This window comes from Magnolia sinica, chromosome 1 (assembly GCF_029962835.1).
Source record: "Magnolia sinica isolate HGM2019 chromosome 1, MsV1, whole genome shotgun sequence".
NCBI classification, from domain to species: Eukaryota; Viridiplantae; Streptophyta; class Magnoliopsida; order Magnoliales; family Magnoliaceae; genus Magnolia; species Magnolia sinica.
The window spans coordinates 141,096,189-141,120,473 of record NC_080573.1 but is presented as its reverse complement, the minus strand read 5'-3'; the positions used below and the strand labels follow the sequence as shown (position 1 = coordinate 141,120,473).

The window sequence follows — 24,285 nt, the reverse complement described above, 5'->3', positions numbered from 1 at the left end:
CTCTCTCTCTCTCTCTCATTTTCCTATGTTGGAGCTAGAAACTAAAATCGTCCATCATCATCATCATCATCATCTCTCTCTCTCTCTCTCTCTCTCTCTCTCTCTCTCTCTCTCATTTTCCTATGTTGGAGCTAGAAACTAAAATCGTCCATCATCTCTCTCTCTCTCTCTCCTGTTCTTTTTTTACGTTGCCAAAAGAAGAATCAAGCAAGCCTGTCAAGGCAGACTGTACCTCATCAATAGAATGTTATATTTGATGCGGAATAGCCAAAGGATCTTCTGTGCATTGGATATGGAGATCTAGAAATTTTAATACATGGCATACCTGATTGAGATGGCATCGTTGTAGATAGGATGCCGAAGTCTTCCTCTCCTTACACTGTAACACCCCGTCCAAAAGGGGAATAGTGTCCTGAGGCACTCACGTGCGAATTGACGCAGGACCGAATGATTTGATCACACGTGTGGGCCTAAGGTGGATTAATTAATTCCAATTTGCCCTTCTATGCAATTAAATTAAAGAATGACCGGGCCGAGCACAGGCCGTAGAGCCAGACAACCGAGTCATACTTGGCGACTATCCGTATAGGTTGTATATCGCCCGAGGAAGGTCCAAAAATTTTAAAATTTTGTCAGGCCTTGTGTCTCGCTGGGCTCGTGGTCTTACGCGAATGCCAAGCCCAGAAGATGCCTAAAAATGATTGAACGATGTTGCCCCGCTGGCACTTGAAAGTCGCGAGTCGCCTGGCTTAAAGGACTCAAATCCTGAAATTAAATGAAATAGCCCTGCTGCTTGAGTCTGCAATCCAGGAGTTCTAGCTGTTGGATCTCTTCTAAATTCACACCGAAGGTTGGAACTAATTCCTCACCCTTACTCACAAAATTTGACTGTTGATCGTGGAACGATGACCGTTGATCGCGAATTGGGTCTCTGCGGCAAAACCCCGCATCCGTTTGCGATCAGACTTTGCCCAACCCTTCATCGGGCCATGGGGCACCTGTCCCATGTGTCAAATGGGCCAGGGGTCCATCAGAGCAGCTCCAATAACATAAGATGGGCCCCACTTGGCTATTTGGGGAATTACCTAAAAGCCAGGGTCAACTGAAATAATCTTACACATAGAAAAGCTCAATCCTCTCTCAAATCCCATTCTCAGCAGCTGAGAGAGAGAGAGAAGAGGAGAGAGAAGAGGGCCATTGTGCTTGCATGTGGTCCCGGTGCTCAAATTTGAAAAATCTCAACGTCCTCTCCCCTCCTCCGTCGTTAACCTTGATCATTCTCCACCGCTGGAAGAGAAATTCCAACCCATCTAAGGTGAATTAGGGCATACACCCTATTTCTTTAATTTTTCACAACATGCAAGTAATTGTTGACCATTATATGCAATGCAGGGACCCGACACCTCGAACTTGCGGGCCCAACATCGCTAGAACCATCTCAACAACCTCCGACTAAGAATAGGTGAGGACCATTACCTTTAGGTTGTCGGTTATCGCGCTTAGTATAGGTTTAATGAACTTGTTTGGTGAATGTTAGTGCATGTGGCTGAATTTTCCCTTTAATGGTATAATTAGGGTAATGAATTAGAAATTGTTGAAATTATGGAAAGACATTAGGCCACAAACCCCCAAACAATTAATTAGCAAATTTGAATGCCATGTTGGATATGAAATTGTGGATTTTCCCAAATTGTTGCTAGTTAATTGTGTTTTTCCTAGTTTGGTGTTAACTATGCGTAACATGATGACATGAAGTGCTGGAAATTGTTATTTGGTATTTGAGCCTTTGATTTTCTAAATTAGTAACTAATTATGCTTGAATGAAGGCATGAAATGTCGTGGATTGGCTGATTGGTTGAGTCACTTGCCTTGAGTTTCAATGTATGGCTTAATTATGTAATTTATGTTGGCCTATGGGAGAGTAATATCGAAATATTACTATATGACTGCCCATGTAATTTTATAGGCTGGAATATGTTACGTAGAATCTGAGAATTTGGGTGGAATATTGCATGTTGCTGTCATTGTAATGATTACACGGAAATCTTATTTTTCATACTTGAGTCGTATCCAAGAAATCCCTGTTTGTTGTGTTTTGATGCATATTTTCCCTATGGATCGTCCGATTACTTTGAATTTCTTAGGCGGTTCTTATTGGATCTGTCCGTGAGTGAATCTGGCCCAAATAGTTGAACTGTAGGTTGTTGGCCGTAGTTGGACTACACAAGGCAGCGTTCTCAGGCTAATTAGCTACGGTTTAGCCCGTCAGGCATATTGACTATAAGTCGACCATCCTTATTCATTAACCATGTTTGATCATGCCTATATGAATCTGAAGTACCCTAAGACCATTGTATCCAGTTCTAATTGTTATGTACGGCTCACGAAGTCTCATAAGCCGGTGATGGTGGTAGGGGACACTATACCCATGGTGTCGGCTTATGCTGGGGTGATGAACCTCCCAGTAATGTCCATTGAGCACTTAGACTCATGAGCCGAGAATGGTGGTATGGGACACTACCCATGCTATCAATCTGTGTTGGGATGATGACCTCCCTACAGTGACCACGAGTAGGACATTTAAGTCTCAATCTATTTTATTTATGTTTATGCTACTTTTTAGGATTGACAACCCCAATATAGGGCTAAGGGTCGCGAGAGTCACATGACCACGGCCCTTGAGTCGCCCGATCGGGTTAGGGCAATAACTCCATTAGGGTATTTCGATTTTCCCAGCCTGCTGAATGAATGAACTTAACTAATCAACCTGGTTAACATGTTCCACGGTATTGCATTTATTACTATTGTCGATTATGCAGTCGATGTCGCTTTTAAGGGAGTGTTGGTTAATTATGAACGTGAGATGTCCTTGCTTGAAGGAGTGATGGTTTGAAAGGAGCATGCATTATATCATAACCATGCATTTACATTAACAACAGTGTTTAGGATTCTATGCTGTTTGTTGTTCATTAAATGTATCATATGCATGATAAATTGTGTGTCTATTGCTAATGGTACCACTGAGTTAATCACTCACTCCCACTCTGGGACGGTGTTCTAAAACACCAACCAGAACCCGATATAGATGCAGGCACCCTGGAACAGCACGCATTGGACGATGTCGATGCCAACGACGACGAGGAGTGGGCATACTACCAGGAGTTTGGTGGGGCATATTAGCAAGGTGGATGTCGGAGGGACTGGGCCAGAGCCCAGATCATTTTGGGATGTGATAAGCGTATGAGATTGGATCCCTGGATGACTGTTATTTAAATTTATTAAGTTGTTAAGATAAATATGAATTTACTATGGAATTTTAAACTGGTTAGTAGCACTTGAAACTTAATTATCTGATTAGCGATTAAACATGTTTAGCTTAATTCATCATTGCTTATTAATACATGTTAACTATGTGCATCAATGACTCATCATTGCACACGTGGCACTCAGGAATTCTGGAGCTGAGTTGTTAATCAGTCCTTGAATTTTGGGGCGCTACATACACCCTTAAAGAAGCTATGATGGGGCTGAAACTTCTATCGGTGGTGTTGGATTGGAGACCCAGCCCTATTTTATAATGCAAAGGGCAGAGGAGTTTGACTCATCAAAACTCCTCTCCCTATGGCTCCACACGAATTTGACAATCCTAGTTCCTCTAAAACACTGTGTGTGTATCATAGTTGTAGCACTCCACCCCTTACACGAATTTCTGAATGTATCACGACTTAGTGGGGCCCACTAGTATACTCAATCATTTTATCCAACCTTTAAGACAATCCAAACCGTTGATCAATAACGCCTACCTTATAGAATTATTACACAGAAACTACTGATTTTGAATGGTGGGACCCATGTCCTTAAGTGGGCCTTACAATGTTTCACGTGGCCCAAATGGCAAGCTATGATTTCATCTCAAGACAGTAGTCTAAGGTGTATTGGACCTCTTAGAAATGAGAACTAGTGCATTCCATGCAATGGATGCCACCGCGAGCTTATATTGGTACCGATAGATGTGGGGCCCACGTGATGCATCAACACTACCTAACCCATCTATTAGATGCATTGCCTCAGGAAATCCCTAGCACTCAAAACTTAGCCCGATCTAAAACTAGGGTGGGCCACAAAAAAGGTAACAATGTGGATTGGATTAAGAGTCTGGACGACGTTGATAACATATGCACAATACAGTGGGCCTCCAAATGTAATCAACAGTGGTCGTTCCCTGTCAACATGTTTCTTGTGTTGTGGGTCATCTGAGTTTTGGATCGGTCTGATTTTTGGGTTATTTAGGTTTTTTGAGGTAACCCATCTTATGGACGAGCCCATCTGGTGATCCAAACCATCTGATGGTAGAATGATCAGAACCGTAGATCTTCTACGTGATGGTCGGATGTGGTCTCAAAAACTACTATTGAGAGAGCATTTGACCTTAGGAAGTTTTTAATAGTGGGTGTTCAGTCACCATTATTTTCCTGAGGTATGGTCAACCTGAGATTTGGATCTACCTCATTTTTGGGCTCATTCCCTAAAGCAATGATACAAAATGGATGGATGTCGCGGATAAAATACATACATCATGGTCCAATGCACAAAACACTGTCCAATAGCAAGGTTGCCACTAGCAATGTAAGTATGCAATCTGCACTCGGTTTGAGTCGGGTCTTTCCTAGGATGGCCCAAATCAGGTTAATTTAAAAAGTAAGGGCCACGTTAGATTTTTCAGGTTGATTTTGAGAGGCAGGACTCGACTCGAGGCAAGCTTGACTAGACTTGATTCACTAGCTCGACTCGAAAGCTTTGTCAAACCAGCCAAGCTCCAATGTTGAACTCGAGGGTGAGCTCAAGCTCGAGTTTGAACTCGAGTAGAGCACAAACGAGTCAAGCCGAGCATGGCCCACCTCGACTTGACTTGGTTCGATTTACGGCCCTACGTGGGTTGGCGATTTTCATACCTATTTAAGCACCATCTCACCCCATGGGCAAGGAGGAGGTAGAAAAAACAACAGAAGGAATGTTATAAAAGTTTTCTAATTTGAGCACAAACGAGTCAAGCCGAGCATGGCCCACCTCGACTTGACTTGGTTCGATTTACGGCCCTACGTGGGTTGGCGATTTTCATACCTATTTAAGCACCATCTCACCCCATGGGCAAGGAGGAGGTAGAAAAAACAACAGAAGGAATGTTATAAAAGTTTTCTAATTTTTATTGGTTCCCCCCCCCCCCCGATGATCAGGAAATTCCGCCGCCTAGGCTCCCTGATAGTAGCTTTACCTAGAATAGGTTCTATCTTAGCCAGCAACAACGCTCTAACCCGGCCAAGCCAATCTCATCATGTCAAGAGTAGAGTCATGATTTGGGATATCTGAACATCTCCTTTCTAATAAAAAAATTTGCATATGATTTTCCTTTTTTCTTTCTCACATCTCAATCAAGGTCAAAGCATAGTCCGGTTTGCACATTCCTTCTTTGCTAACATCATTTTCTTTCTATAATGCATTTACTTTTTATTATTTTGTTTTGTTCTGTTCGTGTGCTCGGGGCTTCGGCCCTATGAAGCAAGGCTAGGACAATTTATGTTTCATGTATTGTTACTTTGTTTTATTTGTCTACCTTTTGTCTTTTGATATTACAAAGCAAGTGTAAGATTTGCTTACTTTTTCTTTTTTTACTTACCCAACACTCTCGTAGGGTTATGCATAGTATATCCATATGATTAACATTTCTTGCAGATATATAGTTTTCATGATGATTGCACACCCCTTAAAGTAGAGACTGTACGCGAGTGTGGGCGAGATGATGTGCCTAACCCATTCTTCTCTCATAATCGATACCCTTACCCAGACCTCCAGGATCACAAGTCAATCACAGGAGTCATTTAGGTCAAAGGAGTTTCACGATTTTTCGACCTTATTAAGCGAGTTTGCAGCTCTGGCTAACCATGAATTGTTACCTCATCAAATCAACTAGTGGCGACTCTAGTTCTTTACAAGCACATTCTGGCCACCTTGGAAAAGTATTGTATAGCCAAGGAAGCTAAAATACACCAAATAAACATATACATCACGCCGTTGTAACCCCCAAAAAATATTAACCGCACACGATAGCAAAAGGACCGTCTAATGAGAAGGGCATTTTTCCACCGCGTGTCACATATCCAACACTTCTCACACGCGCGTCGGGGGAGGACGTTCACAAGAATATATTAACTTGATTGTAAATTTGAGTTGATTCCTAATGTATCTTCTGTAGTCAGAAAGCTGAATTCCTCTACCATCTTTTTGAACTACAGTTAATTTTTACATTGGTTGTGAAATATGACCCTTTGTAAGTTTCAATGCAACATCATTGCAACTGGCTTCACTGTTGAATGCAACTACTCTTATTTATCATGTGGTTCTGAGTGTAATGGCAGATTTTTTAGATGCAAAGCTGTAATGCCCTGAAAATCAGGGGGTCGAGCAAGAGCCCAACTCCCGAGTTCCAACGCATCACTTATGCAACATGGAAAGAAATGATTTAATATTGTCCGCGTTAGTGCATTAGACATGAGTGAGATTATACCAAAATAGCATATCATACTGCAGAGACAGTTAAATTTTGCAAGCGGAAGACTGTGATAGATATATATATATAAAACACATAAGTCGTAGTGCATCTCCGAAGTATAATCATGTTCCAGGTTAAACAAGTACATGTATCATTTCAAATTACAAAATATCAAAAGGTGTAGGTCTGTCTACATTATGAAATCCTTGTAGCCCCGGCGATCAGAATGCGGCCTACATGAACTTGCCTGAATACTGCATATATGAGAACTTCTCCTCATCGACATCAAATTCAGGCTCTGCTTCATAAGCCGCGTCATCATCTGCAACTAAGACAGAGTCTGGTTAGTGTTTTAAAACACCGTCCCAGAACGTGGGAGTGAGTGTCATCTCAATAGAACTACAAGGCAAAGGTTAACATGTTATCAATTCAGTCAAGTAGTAATGATAATGCAGTATAGCAATCATATCCTATATTACTCTTGTTAATGCAAGCATGGTATATGATAATGATGCATGCCCTCTCCTACACTCCCTCAGCGACTTCATCTCATGTTCGTGCATAGCATCCTCTCGAACACATGCGCTTTTCGCCAAAGCATATGCAATGCGGTGCATGATCGTGTTAGCAAATACTTAATTAAGCATGTTCATATAGCAGAATTTGGAAAGCTAAGGCACCTCCTTTTATATCATTTACCCAAACAATGATCTATCTAGGGTCGTCAAACCTAGTTAAATCACATACGATAGCAGTTCTAGGTCGCTACGGAGAGGCTCGTCACCATCAACGTAGGCCTAGTTTATACTCAAGGTTACTACGGAAAGGCTCGTCGCCTTAACATAGTCCTAGTGTAAACTCGAGGTTACAACGGGCTCGTCACCTGATCATAGGCCAACAGCTTGAATATAGTATCCCATACCACCGTATTCGGCTCACGAGTTTGGGTTACTCACTGGTCACTACGGGAAGGCTCGTCGCCCCAGCGTAGGCCAACAGCTCGACCACGGTATCCCAAGCTATCATGCCCGGCTCATGAGTCTTAGCGAATCGAGGTACCAAGGTTAAACGGGCTTTTCCACTGGTAAGTTGATACCTTAGATTCAAGCAATAACGTCCATACATGGTGAACATACATTGGACAAATCGGGTTACTTGACAAGCTCAACTAGTACGAGTGTACATTGAATTAGTCGACATGGAGCGCATATGCACCCCTCGTGGCCTAATCACTGTCGGTAATCACCGTACGACTCGGATTTATTGGACGTATCCGTCGGGGCTAAAACAGCTTAGCCACCGACAGTGAACCATTACCGATTGCCTCTACTATATCGTAGCCCCAATCACACTTCAAGTAGTGTCATTCACATGTGATCGTCAAAGACAACACGTAACAACTATTTCAGATATAAATCTCACATAAGCATTTTAACGAACACATAGAGTACATGTTATCATACATAGGTATTCCATACATAAATCACGTAGTGGCAAGATAGATTACATAAAGGAAACTGTAACTATAGATGAGGGAGTTGAGGATCTCATCTCCACACCCTCATTAAATACATCACATAGAGCATTTTCTCATTCAGGCATTTTATCAAACACAGTCTACACATATTATATACATGTAATAAGTAAGTTAAAACACATACTATAACAAATCCTTCCACATAGGAGTTGCCACACGTGCAACCATCATGTGTTCCAAATCGTCCATCACAACAAGCACAAATCATAATTCCATATCCATTTGGACATTTCAACAAACACATAGAATGCATTTACAATAACCATAGTTTACGTATATGTGAAATATGCGGAAAACATTGTATCTAGGCATATGTGATAGCAATCAAGTTAGACATAAATCATTGTTGACATTGAAAGTCTTGAAAACCATAACCTAAACATTTATAGTCTGCACCTTACGCCAGTAGACTCGTAACGAACTCAATTCGAACACTAACTCGGGGTCTACGGCACAACGACAACCTATAGTATGAAATAGGTTAACTGTTTCTCATTTTTCTCTACTTGAATCCCTCAAATAGATTAAGCTTAGGATTTCTTACCCAAGAATGGAATCAGAATCACCGGAATAGTAATACGGTAACGGTGGTTAAGCACGTGGAGTGACAGGGAAGAATCCTAGGGACGATCTCCCACTTTCTCTCTCTTTCCTTCTCTCTTTACTCTCTTCTCTCTCCTAGGTTTACAAATTCGTATGGAGTGAGAGAGGGGTGGGTTTAGGTGCTTATATAGGTCCAGAACTGATGAGATTGGCCCCAGTGCCATGGTATACTTAGGTTATAGCCAAAAGTCGGTTGTTTCGATCCAATGGAGCACATCTGGAGGCCCCTTTTCTGCGTACAGTCTGAGGAAAGTTCTCTGTCGATGGAATTATTCCAAGTTAAGTTTTCAGTCCGATTGGATTTACTTATCGACCACGGAGGATCAGTTTCAATTCAACAGTCACTAGTACTCGATCAGGGTCATAAGTACACTGACATGTGTTGAAAATTTTCCCTGATCCGAGGTTGTAGTTAGGTCAGAATCTGATGCTCTGAAATGTTAGATTTTTGCCTGCAAGCGAACGAGTCAATTCACTTAAGTTTCAGTTCATTTTCCAAATATATTCGCATTTTTTACACACTTCGCTCCAGGCTCAAGTTGTGCGCTTGTGGATACTATTAGGACTTGATTTTTGAGATGGTCGTCAAGCCCAATGATGCGGTCATAACCGTATAGTTTGGTAGTCGTCGGACTTTCGACGCACGGTCCAGGTCCGATATGAAGTTTCAATGTGCTCCCGAGAGCAACTGGGTTTAGGGGTTGTTCCTAGATTTCAGGGTAATATAGCGTAAATGACTCTACAAGTTTTGGGTCTTACAGATCGTATTTTTAGTGATCTAAGCTAATTTCACAGATAATCTTGTTTAACACTTAGTTAATTCTCGTCTAATTTCTAAAGGATTTGGTCCTGAGTGATTTCTACCTGAGGTGGTACTCGGGTCTTAGTACGGATTTTTTTGAGATGTTACAAAAGCCTGATTGGTATTTGCTATTTTAAATGTTGATTTGGATGCAATGCTTTACCATATAAACTCCTTTTTACATCAAAGATGGCTAATTAAAGGCAACAATATTACTACCTACTTATGTTGCTTGGAATCTACCGAATGCTATCATGCCCAGACTTTTGATAAACTACTCATGCCTTAAGTAGCTTATCGTGTTTCTACTTAATTAGAAAAAAAAAATATTTTTGGTAAGTAAAACACCTCATAATACGTTTGGAATTTCTGTGTTTAGTATTGGAGGAAAAACACCCTCTTTATAGTATGATTACAACCTATTGATAGGCAATATACATAGCTGTAAAATCCTAGGTGCTAAATATAGGATATTACATAACTAGAGATTTACAATCTAATACTCTCCCTCAAGTTGGAGAGTGAGCATTAAAGACTCCCAACTTGGAGCTCAAACGGTGGAATAGTTCTCTTCCCAAAGGTTTGGTGAATAAATCAGCAATTTGAAGATGTGATGGAACATAGGATGTCTGAAGTAATCCTGATTGAATCTTGTCACGAACAAGATGGCAATCAAGCTCAATGTGTTTTGTTCATTCATGAAAGACATGATTAGCAGCTATATGAAGAGCAGCTTGATTATCGTAAAATAATAAGGCTGGGCCGACATGGCGAACATTAAGATCGTGAAGCAAATAAAGGAGCCAAGTGAGTTCACAACTCATAGAGGCCATGGAGCAATACTCGACCTCTGCATAAGAACGAGAAACAGTTGATTGCTTCATTGTTTTCTAAGAAAGAGGAGAGTCACCAAGAAAAGTGCAATAACCGGTCAGAAAGCGACGAGTCATAGGACAACTGGCCCAATCAGAATCACGGTAGGCCTTCAAGGTGAAGGGACTAAAAGAAGACATAAGCAAGCCTTGTCCTGGTGTTCCTTTGAGATAACGAAGAATTCAAAGTGCTGCATCCCAATGTGGTCGTCGTGGTTTGCTCATGAATTGACTGAGAGTCTGGACCGAGTAGACAATATCGGGTCGAGTAAGAGTAAGGTAAATAAGGCGGCCAACCAAGCGACGATAGGGGGTCGGATCAGAGAGTAGATCACCAATATCATCAGAGAGCTTGATGTTAACATCCATAAGTAACTCAGTCGGTCGGGCACCAAGTAATCTAGAATCAGAAAGGATATCAAAGGTATATTTACGCTAGCTAAGATAAATACCGCGATGGGAACGAGATACCTCAATGCTAAGAAAGAATTTAAGTGATCCAAGATCTTTAATCTGAAACCGGCCATGCAAGAAGGATTTAAGAGCATTGATTGCAGAGAGATCATTACCAGTAACAATAACATCATCAACATAAACTAAAATGGCAGTAAATGTTTTGCCATGGTGCCGTGTGAAAAGAGAATAGTCAACCTTGGAATGTATGTAGCTTGCAGTATGTAAGGCGGTGGAAAATTTAGCAAACCATTGTTGAGATGCCTGTTTGAGTCCATAAAGAGACTTGTGGAGAAGGCAAATTCGAGACTCCCCCTTTTAGGAAAAACCGAGCGGAAGGGACATATAAACCTCTTCATCCAGGTCACCATGTAAGAAAGAATTATGAACATCTAATTGGTAGAGGGACCATTTGCGAATGGCAGCAATGGCGAGGAGGCAACAGATGGTGACCATTTTAGCGTCAGGAGCAAATGTCTCATGGTAATCCAATCCCTCTTATTGAGTAAAGCCTTTAGCGACAAGGCGAGTTTTGTACCTTTCAAGAGTACCATTTGAATGAAACTTGAGTTTATATACCCATTTACAACAATTGGAGTTTTGCCAGGAGGCAATGAAGTGAGAGTTCACGTCTTGTTGTGCTAAAGGGCTTTTATTTCAGCAGTCATAGCTTCACGCCAATGTGGGTCTTTCATAGCCTGAGAATAGCTGGTAGGTTCGACAAGAGAAAAAATACTAGCAAAGAAAGATTTATGGGAGGAAGAAAAATTAATGTAAGAAAGAAAATTAGATAAGAGAAAGGGACGGACCTTCGTAAAATAAACAAGGCCTGGGAAAGAGGCATGGTGGCAGTAGAGCACTCAAAATCACGAAGCCAAATTGGTGGATGTTTGGGACGAGCAGTGCGAGGAAGGGGAGGAGAAGGAGATGGAGAGGATACCATCAGAAGTGAGGCAGGAGATAGGTTGGATAAAGGTTTGTCAGGGACGGAGGGGTCCAAAATATTTGGAGTGGGAAATGGAAGGACTGGAAGAGTAGAGAGGGGAAGATGGGCCATATGAAAAATGTCCTTATGAAAAACAATATTCTGAGAGATAAAAAGTTGACGAGAAGAAAGGTAAAAAACCCGATAATCTTTTTGTGCGTATGGATAGCCCAAAAAAAGACATTTTCGAGCACGAGGCTAAAATTGTCGCAATGGCTAAACAAAGTGGAGGCATAGCAAAGACAACCAAAAATTCGGAGATGTGTGTATGAAGGAGGTTTTGTGGTGAGTTTTTGGAATGGAGTGATACCAGAAAGGAGGGGAGTGGGAGTGTGATTAATAAGATACGTAGCAGTAAGAATGTATTCTCTCCAAAATTTAGGCGAAAGGTGTGCATGGAACCGCAATGCACGGGCAACGTCAGGGAGGTGGCGATGTTTTCTTTCTACGACGTCATTTTGTTGCGGAGTGGCAACGCAAGAATGTTGGTGGATAACAACAATGTCTTGAAAGTATGAGCACATTGTATGAGAAAAAAATTTCATTCTATTATCTGTGCGGATTTGTCTAACTTGTGTTTGGAATTAGGTTTTAACCATAACCAAAAAAAGATTTAAGAAAAAAATAGGTATCAGATTTAGATTGCATGAGATATGTCCAAGTTGCTCGTGAAAAATCGTCAACTATTGTTAAAAAATAACGAGCACCAGAATGAGATGGAACTGAGTAGGGTCCCCAGATATCACAATGAATTAAATCAAAAATACCAATAGTAAAAATATAACTGGAAGGGAAAGATACACAAGTCTGTTTTGCTAGAGGACAAACATCACAATGAAATTGTTTAGAAAAAATAATAAAAGGTAAAGTGGTGGATAAAGCGTGGATGCCAGCTTGTGAGGGATGGCCCAGGCGCCGATGCCATAACTGAGGAGAAGAAGGAGAAGATGTGGATAGAGTGGTGGAAGAAGCTCGTGGAAGAAAATGGTAGAGACCGCCTTGCTCCTTACCCAGTCCAATCGTCATCTTCGTAGCTAGGTCCTGAAAAAGGTAAAAGTCAGCAAAAAAAGTAATGGAACAATTTAATGAACGAGTCAATTGACTAATGGATAGAAGATTAAAACGAAAAGATGAAACACAGAGTGCATCAGTAAGGGAAATGGATGGGGTGAGAGGAATGGTCCCCATATGAGTAACTGGGGCAAGATGACCATCAGGTAATGTGATGGGGGGAAAGGTGGTGGATTGGGAGGAAGAATGAAATAAAGATGGAGAATGAGACATATGGGTTGTAGCACCAATGTCAATAATCCATGTGGAAGGAGAGGAGGAAGCAGAGAGACAAGATGAATTACCTGCAAGATATGCCTCAGGCTGTGTTGTACCTTTATTGAGTAGAGATAAAAGCTGTTGATATTGCTCTGAAGTAAGAGATGGAGTAGATGGGGCAGAAGTGGTAGCACTTGTATTGTCACAAGATGGTGCTCTGATTGGTCTTGATGGAGTGGAGCCATGTAAACGATGGCCGGGTGGATATCCATGAAAGGCATGACATCTGTCTTTTGTGTGACCAATCCATCCACAATGATCACATGTGAGATTGGGTCGACGCTTGCCGCGGTTGTATTTGTAGGAGTTACGTCCAGGATTGCGACTAGGAACCATAGGAGATGGAGGATTGGCAGCAACCAATGCCATAGTAACATTAGAAGGCTGGGGAGACGAAGTGACTTCGCGTTGTTTCTCTTCTTGGAGCAATAAGGAATATGCTTTATTAATCGTCGGGAGAGGATTCATAAGAAGCAGTTGTCCTCGTATAGCGGAATAACTTTCATTAAGTCCCATAAGGAATTGCATGAGACATTCCTTCTGTTGATGAGAAACGAGATCTTTGGATGCGTCACAAGTACACGTGGAAAGTGTAGAGAAAGAAGATAATTCATCCCAGTATGATTTCAACTGAGAAAAATATGAAGCAATGGTGGACTGATTTTGTGTATGAGAGCAGATGGAACGTTGGAGTTGGAATATACGTGGACCATTACTTTGAGCAAAGCGGTCACGTAGATCAATCCAAACATCATAAGCGTTGTCAGTGTAAACAACACTATTGGATAACTCCTTTGTGAGGGCATTGAGAACCCAAGAGAGAACCATATGATGCATCAGTCCAAGAGGCAAAATCAGGTGAAGTAGTGAGTGGTAGTGGGTAGGAACCATCAACGAAACACAATTTATTTTTCGCGCTAAGAGCGACAATCATAGCACGGCTCCAAGTGGTATAATTATCTCAATTAAGTTGTTGAGAAACAAGCACAATACCTGGCTGATCTGAATGATAAAGGTAGAGTGGATTGGAAGAATCCTGTGATGCAAGAGTAGTACTTATAGTAGACTCAGGAGACTTTGAAGTGACCATGCTGTTGTTGTCTTGGATTCTAGTGCTAGCAGATGTCAGACAGCTTATGATGAAATCGCAACAGATGATGAAATCGTAGCTAGTAATGGAAAGATGGGTTGCGGCAGAGGATGAGAACCGTCGTGCTAATGGGGTTGGTGGGAGTAGAGATAGATTGAGGAAGATTATACACTGAAGATCGGTGTATACTCTGAACAGTCAAGAGATCCTGACCGTGCAAAATTTGGATCAACGGCCCTGATCAAAATTGTCTCTGATACCATAATACGTTTAGAATTTCTATGTGTTTAGTTTTGGAGGAAAAACACCCTCTTTATATTATGATTGCAACCTATTGATAGGCAATATGCATAACGGTAAGAAAGATCCTATGTGCTAAATATAGGATATAACGTAGCTCGGATGTACAATCTAATACCTCAACTAATGTCTTTAGGTCCATGGGGTCTACCTTGATGTATATGTTATGTATCTACTCCATCCATCCGTTTTGGTAGATAATTTTAGGGTATTGGTCCAAAAATGAACTAGATCCAAATCTCAGGTCGACCACAACATGAAAAACAGTGGTGATTGAACCTTACCATTGAAAACTTCCTAGGGTCCACCATAATGCTTATTTACCATCCAACCTATTGATAAGGTCAAATAAACGGGAATGAAGGGAAAACAAAAATATAAGCTTGATCCAGGACTTTCGTGGCCCCAAGAAGCTTTTGTAATGGTGGGCATTTAATCATCATGTTTCCTATGGTGTGGTCCACCTAAGATTTTCGATCTTCTTAATTTTTGGGCTCGTTCCCTAAAATGAGCCAGAAAACGGATGGACAACATTGATGTACAACACATACACCAAGGTAGGCCGACGGTCACGACCTAACGGAGCATGTTGTTACCGAGTCCTGACCAAACCGAATCCGTTGGTCCCTCTCCTCTCTCTGGACGGGACTGTAGGGTGAACCCAAAGCCACCTACCTAGCGCCACCATGATGTTTTTAATAATCCACCTTGTCAATCCGTTTTATCAGATTATGTTAGGAGGTGGTCTTAAAATTGAGGCAGATTCAAAACTCAGGTACGCCACACGGTACTAAACAAAGGGCAATGCCTATCATTGAAACCTTCACTAGACCCAGTCATGTAGGTAGGCCCACCGTGATGCATGTTGAGAATCTACCCCATCCATCCGTTATTCCAGCTCATGTTAGCGTGTGGGCTCAAAAATGGGGCAGATCCAAAGTTTAAGTGGGCCACATTGAAGGAAACAATGGAGATTGAATGGCCACCGTTGAAATCTTATGGGGCCCACCGTGCTGACTATATGGCATCCAAACCAGTCATGAGGTCGTTTCCACCGATTAGATTATATGAAGAAACTGGTTAATAGGATAGATATTTCAAAAAAAATTAAAAAATAAAATCAATATAGGCCTCGTGAATATTTCAATAGTGGAGGATTCAACATGGCATAAATCATGGGTTGAATTTCCAACATGGCATAAATCGAGATCCCATCCATTGGAGGATTCAAAACTTTGGAGTGCACAGTGAGATCATTTAAGTTACTTTTGAAAGTCGAAAAGCGAGAAAAATAAATAGAAAGGAAATAAATTACTTTATCTAATAAGCTACTTCCTTAAGTTTAATAACCCAACTAACTTAATTAAGAAAAATACCTTATTAACTTACATAAGTAAAAAAAAAAAGCTACTTATTTGATGGCATCCAAACACGCCGTAATTGTTAACCAGTTTTGGCCCTTGGTTAGCTCATGGCATGATCAAACCTGTCTACAGTTGCTGCCTATTGAAGGTCATGCCATTCTTGCTAAAACTTAATACGTAACTTTCAATCTCAAATTGTCGGGTCTTCGTATTGTCCTCCAACTGGCTTTGCTTTTCCAATGTCGTTTTGTTCTCAACTTGAGATAAATTTGGGAATTCAGCATGTACAGTTCCTACAAATTTTCTACCCTTGTATGCTCTTTGGAGATTGCAATAGGAAGATGTGTCACACCATCCAGATGGAATCTTTCCCCCTCAATGCTCTATGGAGCTTATAAGCATGGTAAATCAGAATTTTGGCACAATTAATGACCGAGACTTGAGAGTTCTTACCTTATAAGGTTTTTGTGTTTTCTTTTCCTCGAAAGATGCCAGAACCCAGTTCATATATACCGACCGAACTCGTTAAAGATATTCACCGACCTGCCCTTACATAAGCTGGGTCCTTAGAGCTTAGGCCCAAGCCTGGAGAATAGACCCAAGCCCTGCCATTAACTAGGCTGAAAAAGGGTTTCGGACCGGGCTTGGGCTGATTAGTTTATGGTCTTTTTGAATTGGGTTTCCGCATAGGTATTTTAGCTAGTTGGCCTGGACCAGCTTGCCGGCCCAATATAATGTTTACTCATGTTCTACTTCTATCCAACAAATATCCATTCCAAGATGAAGACCGTTTTCTAGCCCGCCTGATTAATGGAGATTTGGACCGTTCACTAGCTGGGGCCATCATGAACATGCCCTGGCGCAAAATCATCATATGGTCACGGAGGGCCCTAGTTCTGTGCGAACTAACCTGATTTTGTGGTTGGCCAAGGTTACAGAGGACCCTACCTGATGGACGGACCTGATCTTGCACATACGTCCCAGGTTGGCAATCCTACCTGATGGACGGACCTGAGGTTTTCAAGCACGTTTTTAGCTATTAATTTATGGGCCCATTTTCGTGCACGCCCGACCCTGGAGCAGGACTAACCCACTGTACACGTGTCATACTTGCCTATTTTGGATCATCCAAATTGTGATGTGCCCATTTTGGATGAAGCATAACTTCCCTGATTGGACTATCCTAACGATCTTAGATACGCGGCAAATTTGGACCACTCCCATGTAGGGATAATGATTTAGGCGAGTCCAACGGTGTAGATGACAAAACGAGAAAAAAAAGAAGAAAAAAGGCAAGTCCAACGGTGTAGATGACATAACTCAAAAATCAGCTCGGTCCAGTCAACGGTCAGGTCAAATGTCTACATTGAATGTGGACGGTTGGCAACTTTTCTTAAAGCGTTCCTAGTTTCCTCATGCACGTGGCCCACTTGCGAGTTCACTGAACTGAATTTCGAGCCAGGTTCATCTGTACGGTTGAGTGGGCCTATTTGATACATGGCCTGGAAGACACACACGTGTCATTTTACGGGCTAGTGGAATACAGGTGGTACATGGATAGCATTAACTTTGTAGTATCATCCATCCAAAGGTAGTTTTTGCAGAGATCAAAGGCTATACTACTAATATCTTTGTAATATTTTTATCAAGAAAAGGAATGTCAAAAGGCAGAAGCAACAAAAGAGACACAACTGTTTGCGGGCCCCACCTACGGAAACAAAGGGCTCCCATCCACACATGATGGTATAACAAACAAGAAGAACCACCTCACAAAAGTAAGAAATAAGGACTGCAATGCCTCCTCGACACCCCGAGAGATTGTCAAAGGAAAACTGAGAGTCCGGATCTTTTACACAACACCGTATGTCAAGCTTAACCTACAACGCAGTGTGTGGGTCCGAACGTGATGTGTGCATGAAATCGAATCCGTCCATCATGTCCCTTATCCCTTATTTTCTCTTTGTTTCCAAGAAACAGGCTGATCCAACTCAAGCGAACCGCACCAAGTAAAACAATACCCAAAACTATAAGATTAGGTGATGTGTTTCAATTGAGTTATCAATAGACCTGGTTTTAGGAGTGTCAAATCATCCTTGTGGGATCATCTTTTGAATGGATCGGATGAAATAATTTTTATTTTTATTTTTTTAAAAAAAAGTGAAGCAAGACACAATCTAGAAGGTATTGATGGTGGCCGTCCTCATCTCAAATATTACATGTAGTATGGCACATCTGATTCTTGAATCCAGCTTATTTTCAGAAATCAAGAATAACAAGAGGGGACTCACACTAGGATCGATTGGATGTCATTAAAACATAACGGTTGGCAGCACACATTACGTTGTAGCTTAAGCTTAAGCTACTGAGTTTTGCAGTGGACGGTCTTAAAAAAATAAAAAAATAAAAAATAAATTACGCGTACTCTCGGTTCTCTCCTTGTTTTTTTTACTCTACGTACGTATGGATTTATCTAGTCAATCCCTGTCAGACGATGTTGGTGCAAGCACAACCACATGTCCACATGTACCACATTCAGGGGACGCGGATTGCGTCCTACCCCACCCCGGCTCCAGCTCTGAACGGGTAGCAGCTTTGAGCGGCCACCGTGATGTACGGATCTTATCCACACTGTCCATCTATTAGGAAGATCCCAGGCTCAAGTGTATCACACCATGAAGCAGAGGTGATAATGATTCTCACCGTTGAAACTTTTTCAAAGGCCACCGTAATATTTATTTTCCATCCTATTCAAAAAGTTACGTTGACTTGGATGAAGAGAAAACACAAATATCTGCTTCATCCAAAACATCTAATGCCCCCGAGAAATTTTTAACGGTAAGAGCTTAATCCCCATTGTATAGTCCACTTGAGCCTTGGATCTACCTCATTTTTTGGTATATACCCTAAAATGATAAGAAAAAAATAAATTGACAATGTGTATGAGACCCATGCATCACGGTGGCCACACAAAGCTGCTGCCCGTTTCCAGCTGGAGATCGGCGGGGCAGGACGCAATCCGCGTCCACATTTAGGTATGTTAATCACATATTATGTATACTCTACGTATGTCTGTATATATGTATGCTGTATATAAAGACACAAACCCTAGCCTTGCTAGGCCCAACGCTTGTGAAAAACAGCTCATGCACACGCCACACATGTGCCAGTATGGCTCGTTGGTACGAGATCCAATTCATTCATCAGGTTGGTCTAACCTTTTACATGCTTGCCCAAAAATAAATATGGTCCACTCAGCATGTGGATTGGTTAGAAAACTTTAGCCACGGAGCCATATATTAGTTTTTCAAACCGTGGCCCACCTGACATGCGGATGAACCTGATTGGGCTATGTCATTAATATAACGGTGCTATTCCGATGGATGGACTGGATCTTGGACCTGTCGTGCCATGATGGCACATGTGTGATGTGCACATCAGCTGTTTATTGTACACGCGTGCGGGCTTGCCGAGGTGCAAAACCACGAATGCATTTGTTGACTTTATTTCACGTGAACGAAGGGGAAGCGCATTGGCTGGGTACCACACACCAGCTATATAGCTGATGTATTGACGTAAGCAAATTCTGGGGATCACAGCATGAGGTATGTGTTATATCCAAACCGTCCATCCATTTTTCGAGCTCTTGTTAAGGCTTGAACCAAAAAATCAGACAAATCTAAATATTAATTGGACCACACTGCTAAAAGCAGCGGGGATTAAATGTCTACCATTGAAACCCTTTTGTGTTCACAGACGTTTCGGATCAATATGAAATTTGGTTTTCCTCTTCATCTAGGTATTTGTGACATTATGAACAGGTTGGATGGAAAATAAACGTTATGGTGGGCCCTACGAATTTTTTAAAGGTGAAAATCATTATCCCCGCTTCTATTTTTGGTGCGGTCTATTTGAGCTTTGTATATGATTACTTTTTGGTTAATGATCTAAAATGTTCTCGAAAAAATGGATGAACGGTGTGGATATAACAAATAAATCATCTTGGGGCTCATGTTACTTTGATCTCCTTCGAACCGTTCGTATAACTCGTAGCTCGAGGAGCGTTGGCGGTCGTCTTCGCAGGACACGTATCCACACAGCTATACAGCTGGTGTGCGGTACACCAGCCAATCCGCTTCCGAAGGAAGGTTACATGCGCGCGGGCGCGGATTAGCTACTGACAGGTCGAGGAGCGAGAGTGGCTATGAAATTGACGTCACCAAGTTCCGTGGGGCCGACCATGATGTATCTTTGGTATCCAAGCCTTCGTCCAATTGGAGAGGTCATTTTGGGGCAAGATTTAAATCCAAAGCTCCATTGGACCCCGTCACAGAAAAAAGTGGGGACTGTGACGCCCACCATTAAAAATTTCTAAAGGCCACAAAGCTCCGAGTTCTAGGAACGGTTAGAGGAGATCAAAGTTACGTGGGCCCTACTGTGATGTATTTATTATACCTGCATGGTTCATCTATTTTTAGAGATCATTTTAGAGCATTATCCAAAAAATGAATCATATCCAAAGATCATCTATACCACACACAAATAGCAGCAGAGAATGATTTTCACCATTAAAAAATTTATAGGGCCCACCATTACGTTTATTTTCCATCCAATCTGTTCATAAGGTCACAAAGACTTGAATAAAAAGGAAAAACAAATATTATATTGATACAAAACTTCTATGACCCCAAAAAGTATTTCCATGGTAGACGTTCAATTCCCCACTGCTTTCTGCTTTTTTTAGTTTGGTCCACTTAATAGTTATATCTATTTTATTTTTAGTCTCAAGCCTTAAGACTAGCTTGCCAAGTGGATGGACAATTTGGATATAATACATGCATTGTAATTAAACCCAAATAGTTTGTTGACGTCAATGCTCCGGACTGATCGAGTAGCCAGACCCGCTACTGAAGTGACGTTATCAAGTTTTGTGGGCCACGCCATGATTAATGTTTTGTATCTACATTGTCTATTCATTTGGAGAGATCATATTAGGGCATGATCCAAAAAATGAATCAATCCAAAAAATGAATCAAATCCAAAGCTTGGACCCCACCATTAAAGAAGTGGGGAGAGTGACACCCACCGTTAAAAAGTTCTAAAGGCCATGAAAGTTTTTCGATCAAGCTAATATTCATGTTTTCCCTTCTTTCTTGTCTACTTTAACATATGAATAGGTGGGATCTCAAATAAACATTATGGTGGACCTTCGAAAGGTTTCAACGGTGGGTGTCACTCTCATCACTATTTTCTATGGTGGGGTCCACCCCAGCCTTGGATCTGCCTCGTTCTTTGGACCATGCTCTAAAATGATCTCTCCAAATGTATGGACGGTGTTGATACAACACATACATCATAGTGAGGCCCACAGAAGTTGGTGACATCACTTCAGAAGCAAGTCTCGCTACTAACATTATCCAATCTACGTCCACGAAGTAGATGACACTTGTCATTGGGCCCATTAAAAGGTAAATGTAATCCATTTATCCTCTTGGTGGCCCATCATTTTTTAGTAAGGCAATAACCTTATATTATTGCCAGCTCCGTATGGTCCACAAGACTTGACAGATGATAATGGTGGCCATTTATTACCAATTATTTCCATGTGGTGTGATTCATATGATCGGTGAATGTGGGTTGTTCTATGAAGCATAGTCTTTTATCGAATTTTGACTTCAATGGACGGAATGGATTTGAGACATACCCCATGATAGATTCAAAAGACATAATCCAAAGACCTTTTGTGTAAGGTCGGAGGCCATTCGAGGACCCATTATTGTTTTTTATGAATTTTTTTTTTCAAACATGTCTCCTAAGGACCCACCACCACTTCTTCCAAGTGCATTTTTTAGTGTATGATTACCGTCATTAACTTTTTTAGCGTATGGGCACTGCTAACTTCTACAACCCTAAAAATGAGTGTGTGTTTTTTTTTGTTCCGATGACCTCATCTCTTAAAGATGAAAGCCACTGATATGTGGAAAATATTTTGAATGAATTTTTATTTTTTATTTTTTGCACAATATCATTTTCTTAGAGATATAAGTAGTTACTTTTGGTTTTGGAGAGGGATATGGTTATGGTTGTTGTTGTGGGAAGAATTGATTGTCGGAAGTGATTTGAGGTGGAGAGGGATGGTCGTAGTTATTATGTTGAATACAATAAAAGGAGATAAATGTTGAGACAAAAATAATGCATAATTTCTCCCATTTATATCTTAGTTTTATGAATATGAATCAGCTTAATGTTATATTTTACTCATGTTTATGTTACAAGGTGAATTTAAGAGCTTGAATTGAAAAGGGTGCTAAAAACATAAATTTGATGCTAAAAAATCACCAAGGCAAGGGATGGATATTAGGAGACCAAGATTGAAGAATTCACATGTCAAATATCCAAGAAAACCAAGTAAGGAATGAAGACAATCAAAGATTTAAAGTAAAAAATCTTGAAATCGTCCTGAAAAGTGTATTCTAAAACTAAAGTCTATTTTGAAAAACTGTGTAGAATGAAGTCTATTTTAACAAACTATGTAAATATAATGTGATTTCTAGATTTTTTTCAACTTGTGCGAAAGTTGGAGTTCCCACTACAAATAGGGCTTCTTAGGGCATTCCTAAGCATCATTCAAGACATTCCAAAGCAAAATCTAGAGTTTTTAGAGAGTTTTATAGTTTTAATTTATTTTTCTTTACAAGCTTTTAGATATTTATTCTTTCTTTTGACTTTCTTTCTCTATTCTAGTTATATTTTTCTAGTTTCCTCTAACCCAAGCTAGAAGGGAAGCAAATGAGTTTAATAATTATTTAAGTTTTGATGATTAATTATTTTTAATGATGAGATGAATGGTGTATGCATGTTATCAATTGTTTAGGTTTAATTTTTTATCCTTATGTGAAATCCATATGTTTCCATCATATGAGATTCACATTGATGGATAGGCTTATCCTGAATCAATTAGATTTCCTAGATAGGAGAGGTTCTCGACTTGTTACATTTCTTTGAAATCCATTATCTTATAGATATGAATTTTTAAAATCACTGGCGCTTGAGAATATATATCAATGGTGTAAATCCACAATTTTCTAATATTTTATATCATTTATTTAAAATGTTTAAATTATTTTATTTTCCGATTAGGCCAATTATAGTGATCGGATCCTAGTTGTGTTATCCAAGTCATCATGATTTTAAAACATTAACCTATATGTGGAACTTTGAAGCTTGGATGTTGTTTTAATTCAGTTGAATTACATCCATTCAAAACTCCTAAAATCAAATCATCAGTTTAGTTTTTATTACTTGGTTTGTTTTGCATTTGATTTTCTCATTCTCGCAATTCATCTCCCTTTGAGATCGACCCTGTATTCATGGGATATTACTTACAAACCTCTGCACTTGGAGGCAAGCAATCAATAAACTCTAGCTTTTGTAATGCACGTATTACCTTGATTAAACAATTATGTCAACCTCGACCCTTGATACGTGACAACCACAATACAAACTCTTAACACATGAGAACCTAGACCCTCAACACATGACGACCACAACACAAACTCTTAACACATGAGAACCTAGACCCTTAACACATGAAAACCACAGCACAAACTTTTAACACGTGAGAACCTAGACCCTTAACACATGACAACCATGACACAAACTCTTAACACATGAGAACCTAGACCTTTAACACATGATAAGGGTCAAGGTTGTCCTATGTTAAGGGTTTGGATTGTCATGTGTTAAGGGTTGGGGAGCCCACCATATGATATTTGTTGAATCCACTCCATTCATTGTAGTCGGAATTTAATTTAACTTCATTAGCCAAAGAATGAGTTACATCCACAGATTAGCTGGACCACACCATAAGTAAATAGTTGGGAGTAAACATCCACTGCTATTGATTGTTGTTGGCCATCGTGATGTGTATAATTTATCCACACCATCTATCCATCATGATAGAACAATTTAGAACACCTCAAAAAGAAGCAAACCAAAGGTTCAAGTGGACCACACCATAGGAAACAATGGGGGATTGAACTGCCACCGTTGAAAACTTCTTAGGGCCCACCATGATGTTTATTTGACATCTAACATGTTCTTAAGGTCACATGGACCTATATGAAGGTCACATGGACCTAAATGAAGGGACACATAAATATCAACTTGATCCAGAAATTTTATAGCCCCTAAAAAGTTTTTAATGGTTGGTTTTCAATTTGACTACTTTCTATGGTGTGGTCCACTTAAGCCTTTGATATGCCTCATTTTTAGGCTTATGCCTTAAAATAATCTTTCAAAATGAACGGATAGCATGGATAAAATATGTTTATCATAGTAGGCCCCATAAAACACCTAACAGGTCCATTGGGGTGGTACCCGATCCGTGTCCCTGCCCGTCCAACT

The 24,285-nt window shown here is 40.6% G+C and overlaps 1 protein-coding gene across 1 annotated transcript in view; it reads left to right on the top strand.

Moving 5' to 3' along the window:
• The window catches only part of LOC131221439 (guanylate kinase 1-like), a 77,865-nt gene that overhangs the window by 29,465 nt on the left and 24,115 nt on the right, over window positions 1–24,285 (top strand). The window lies entirely within an intron of this gene.